This window comes from Euphorbia lathyris, chromosome 9, assembly GCF_963576675.1.
Source record: "Euphorbia lathyris chromosome 9, ddEupLath1.1, whole genome shotgun sequence".
NCBI classification, from domain to species: Eukaryota; Viridiplantae; Streptophyta; class Magnoliopsida; order Malpighiales; family Euphorbiaceae; genus Euphorbia; species Euphorbia lathyris.
In genome coordinates, this window is record NC_088918.1 from 40,600,971 (window position 1) to 40,606,730 (window position 5,760).

Genomic DNA, 5,760 nt, shown 5'->3' on the forward strand with positions numbered 1-5,760 from the left:
AGCAACAACTAATGTTATACAAATGCAACGACATTTTTTTCTAAGGCAACAATTATTTTTCTAAATCAACGGTTTTTGGTAGTAAAAGCAACACAGTTTTATAGCAAAGGCAATGAATTTAATTTATAGCAACGATGTTTCTCTTACAAATGCAACATTTTATAGCATTATGGCAACGATTTTCATTTACTAATGCAACGATGTTTAGAACAGGGGGCAACAATGTTTTGTTTAGAAGGCAACGATGTTGTAACATAAAGGCAACGATGATATTTATAATATTCCAAAAGGCAACACCTGTTTAAATAAGAATCCACAAACAACAAAATCCAAAAGTACCTAAATATCAACATGCAACAATACCTAAATAATAAAATCACAAATCCTAAAGTATCATCACAAGCATAAATAAATCAATATAGTTCATTCTTCACTTCCTCTCTATTTTCATTCTTCACTTCGTCTATGGTTTCCTCTCTGATTTCCATTTTGAATTGCTCTTTTGCATCTTCAGACATGAGGTCCTTACTCGTATTAGTTGAAGATTCGTCTTTTACTTGTAGTAGTTGAATATTCGACACTCCTATAACCTTTTGGTTTCTTCATGGTGCCTATTCTGCCAACTAGATATTCACGACCATAAGATGACGAGCCTCCAAATATTTCATCAAACTGCGCAATGTTTTCCCCGACAGATGACAACTCGTTGACTATGAAATAAAAACATCAAAACAAGTAGAAGAATCTGATTTAAATAAAGTGCAGAAAGTTAGAGAAGCATCGGAGTTCTTATAACCAAGTAAAATCCAATAACCAATTAAAATCAAACACATACATATTCTTATGATTAGCATGATTCTCTAAACAATATTCACCTCACTGGCATATAAACAGAAAACCTTACTTAAAATGGAAAATCAATGATACCTCTAATCTGCCCAACAAGAAATACAAATATTCCTTGTATGTTTGCACAAACAAGATTATACATTTAATAAAAATAACCCTATTAATCTAGGGTAAATTTAAAATTATGAATGTGTTACCAGCCCTTAATTGGATCTAGTTGTAGGACCCTGCATCTTCAAATCAATTAGTGACCCAAACTTGGGCATTTTTCTTTCTTGTGGAACAGAAATTTAGTGCTCAATTTTAAATAACCCTACAGTCTCAAGAATAGAGTTCGATTAGAAATGTCTCCCTCTCTTTGTTGCACCATCTGCTCCTTATAAAGGAAGTACAAGCCAAGATATGACTAATTACAAAATTTCTAGCTAGTAGAGGACGCCAGCTAACTAATAGGAAATGTAAAAATAAATATCTAATTAAGATACAAATATGCAGCTAATAGGAGAGATAAACCTAAGCCAGTCTACTTATCTTCCTTCCCCTAAAAGTGACACTAGTTTAATTTGCATCAGATGTTTCATCATTTAATTGTTCAAGTTGCTTGCAAAAAAATAAAGGCTTCATCTTTACTCAAGCTAAAGAAAGGAGTGATCTTAAAGAAATGCACCAAAAGTCCACCTTGAGGTATTACTAAGAGGGAAACTAACAACCTCAAAGAAAGCAAACCATTGAATGAATGGATGTAAATGAAAAGAAAAGAGAAGACTTCTAATTAATTAACGAAACCTTTAATTGATGAGGCACTATCGTTATATCCAGCTCTACTTCCCCTGCTAAAGCTTTCAGGCAAAATTTCATTCCATTTTGGAAGACCAAAAAAACCTCTCATCAGGTTATATTCCTATCTAATCCATATCTTTTATCGTGTTGTGAATGTGCAGGGTGACTTTTCTGGTAGCAGAAGCATGTTTACTCGCTGGAGCCACAAAAAATGCATATCACACAAAGTATGTTCAAAATTTCTCATGCGAAACATTGAGGAAAGGTATTTTTGTTGCTAGAGTAGTGTTTGTGGTGGCTACAATGATTCTTAATGTATACTACTACATGTATTTCTCCAAGGCTACTGCACCTCAGGCACCACCCCACAAGGCTAACCGCACTAGTTCAAATGTTGGAATCTTTGGCTTCGCATAGAAATTTATCAATGGCATCAATCCGGATACCTAAGTTTTGCTTGCTCATTATATTATACACATCGCATGATTTAATTTAGTGATACATAGTGCATTGTTTATTATGAATGCAACTAATCTTTCTCAACATCAAAAATCAGAATGCTACTGATTAGTACAAATTGAGCATCTAGAACAAGTATCAGAAGAAGAAATCGAAAACATAGGTCATGGAATGCCAGCAAGCATTATTGCATCATACATATTCCATTAAAAATTAAAAAACAAACAGTTGTGGACAAGGTCATGGAATACTAACTGGTTAATATTTGCCATTTGGTACTTTTTGCATCGTGAATATTGAATGTCCCTCAAACTATGAGATAAAGAGCAAAAGAATAACATGCTAACAAGTGCAGCAAAAGAATTTCCTAACCAATTTGGATTCAGTGATACTGAGTTAGCCAAATATTTTACTTCAGAGAGAATCTTGTTTTGGGTTTCATGGGATTCCAACATGATCTTCCAGGTATGAGTTAGTATGCATATTCAGGAGGATAGATGAAAAAGACACAAAAAATTAGAATGAAAATGAAACATAATCAATCGTGTTTGATTTTTGAAGGAAGCTTCCTTACCCTTTTAACAGTTCTACTATTTGAGGCTGTAGTTCTTCATCTCTTAGTTTCTCAATTCTCTTTGAGATGGACTCAACACTTCCAATTGCAACCAAGATCCTAGCATATAAATCTTTTACTGCAGCTCTGGTCTTATCCACGGTAAGTTCATCTCCTCCGACATGTTATTCTTTTGGCACAGACAAATACCTATTATTTATTGGCAGAAGAAACTCTATTATTGCATCAAGGAAAACCTTTAAAACTCAATCCTGAAACCTTAAGAAAAGGAATACAACATCTTTAGTTGAGGATGCAATAAACATTGAAACAAGAAATGATATGGATCGCCAGTGTATGTAGCTTGTGAACTTCATGATATGATCTAGTTTGCTCTTTGTGGCTAAATTTACTCTGCTTTCTCATTATTAGAAGAAATCTGTATCAAGTTAACAATTGGGAAGTTTGCATATCCAATCTGTGATTTAGGATTTGACAATTCAAGGACTAGCTATATATGTAAAACATTAAGTCATTGACGAAATAGTATTGTTATCTATGCTAGGAAGGCATAGCAGAGCATCACAGGGTAGTCATTTGTAAAAATCAAGCCTAGAGCATTGAATACTTTTTCTCACTAAATAGTCCACAAAGTTGCAAAAGTAGATGAATTCAAGCAATTTAATAAACCTTGACTTCTTCCTAGAGCTTCTTTTCCCAAGCATGTTATTCTTTTGGCATAGACAAATACCAAACCTACAAACTCTTACAGGGAATTCAGTTAAGTGAATAAGGGCCATTTGGTTAATCTTATTCTTTTGCTGTACTTGTTACCTTGTTCGATTGATAGATGTTGATCACTCTCCCTTCAGTGTTCTCGCACCTAGCTTATAAGAGACTAAAGGTTCGTACTGGTCGAGGGCAGTTATACAAGTTGACTACCACCCAGTTCTGCCATGTGTATTGGGAGTATAATGTTCTACGTGTGAATGATCTCTCAAAGACATTTAGCGGGCTTAAATGTCATTACAGGTAAGAAGGCATGGGTACATTTACTTTAGAATTGCATACAAAGGAGAAAAACAAATCCTTATTCTAGAACAAGGCATAGGCATTTCCAATTTATATCATCTGATTTGGGTAATTTGCATCTTGTTTTTCTTGTGTGATATATGTTCTTTCCTTTAACATAAGAAATTTTTATAAAATTTTGTCATTAACCTTAGCAAGTTGGAGCAATTTTGGCCTAGACAAGGATACATGGAGCAATTTTTGGTTCAGTTGGCCTAGATAAAATTCACAGATTCTACAGAGTTTAGAATGCAATAAAATTACCTCCGAAGGAAAATCAAAAGCAGAAAGGAGAAAATTGAAGAGAAAGTGGGTTTTTGTACCCATAGAGTCTAGGAGAAAGAGGTTGAAGAAATGACTGAAACACCAGTTTGTAAAATGGGGTCTGCTGTTAATGTTTGTAATGTTGGCGTGTGATCATCAAAATCTCAAATATGCATATATTGAAAAGAATAAATGCCTAATAATTATGCCCTATACGCCCAATAAACAACTTGAGCTTAGATGAATGATCATAGGAAAAAATAATAATAATATGAGAACTAGTCCTCTTGAAGTATACCAAAAGGTGTTTAAGCAAATTAAAAGGTATTTGCCTATGCTGTACCAAAAAAAATGTATGTCCTACATTAAAGGGGCATGTGAAGAACTGAACATCACAATCGGGGAAAAAGTCAGCATAATGATGCAATTTAAAGATAAATTAACTAGGCTTTCTTATAATAGGCTTGAGCTACATATGGATAGGCTACTAAATTGTATGGAACCTATGGCCAAAATTCAGCTCTCTTCCCTGTGCTCTTCACTTTCTTTAGTATCTTGTTTGGCTCTATATACCTACTCACTATTGATTTGCTTTGCTTTCTGTTCACATCCACTATCATTAAGAAAAAAAATTCATGAACTGTGTGCAATTAGTTCCTTAATGTACCAATTCAACTAATATAATTAAGTAGCTATTAACATTTAATAGAGGTAACTAGATTAGCCAATTGGCTCATTCACAATCTTTAGTTAGAGGTTGTGTTTGGTTTGGTGCATTTATGCTACAAATTGATGGATATTCTTAACAAGCAGGATAAAATAGATGTCTTTTTTACTATTCTCAATAACTAGATTACATATCAGTTTCTGTTGAAATAAAACTATACAAAGTCATTAAGTTGATAGCAACTTAGTAGAAGTCAAATTCATTGTTCATGGAGTATAGTGTTTCCTTAAATAATTGTGACAAAATATAAATAGAAACCGAATAGAAATGGCATTAATCCACTAAGATTAACCCATTAAATAGCATATTTACTTTCCTTCAAACCTTTAATTATCACAAATCTGAAAAATGAAGCCCAGATGCGTCAAAATTTTAGAAACCCAAATTTTATAATAATTGCAAATGGATACGAGAGGTTGAATCCAAAAAAGAAAAACACTAACCACGAGATAGAAAAAATGAGCTGCAATAATCGAAAACAGAATCAAGGCGGTAGGTGTTACCTCTTTCCGAGAGAATCCAACTGAGAAAGAACCAACCCAAACATCATTATTCGAAATACAAGTTTCAAATAGAACTCAGAAAAAATATAAGCAACAACCAGAAACAAGGGACAACAGGAATTTTAACTCACCATATTTGAAGCGAAGAGAAGGAACGAGAGGCGACATTGAGTTTTAGGGCTTTTTGAAATACGAAGCCTGAAGATGGAATCAGACTTTGAACCATGAAGCTCGTCGTAGTAGGAGTGTTGTTAGAGAGAACCATGAAGCGGCCGCAGTATGAGTGTTGAGAGAGTTAGGTTTAGAAAGAGAAGACACTGGGTTGTCCGAGAGAAAGAAGTCCTGGCAATGAATAAGTGAAGTGAGTACGGAAGTGAGCTAAGGATAAGGATAGGCATTATTTTGGTGGGAATTTTTGGAGATTTTTTTTTTTTTTTGACGAGGTTGGAGCCAAAAGTTTTAAAAAATTATTAAGAGGGCTTTTTAAAGTTTTCATTTTTTATCAATTTTTGTTTTTTTTTTTTGTTATTGTTAATTAAGTTTTACGCATGATT

General features: G+C 33.8%; 1 long non-coding RNA gene across 1 annotated transcript; it reads right to left on the reverse strand.

The window, feature by feature from the left end:
* Positions 1-232: 232 nt before the first annotated feature.
* On the reverse strand, positions 233-5,559 carry LOC136205150 (uncharacterized). Its single transcript, XR_010675842.1, has 4 exons — positions 5,338-5,559; positions 5,207-5,226; positions 2,663-2,851; positions 233-710 (listed from the first exon to the last, which is right to left on the reverse strand). It is a non-coding gene; the product is annotated as an uncharacterized lncRNA (long non-coding RNA).
* Positions 5,560-5,760: the final 201 nt, after the last annotated feature.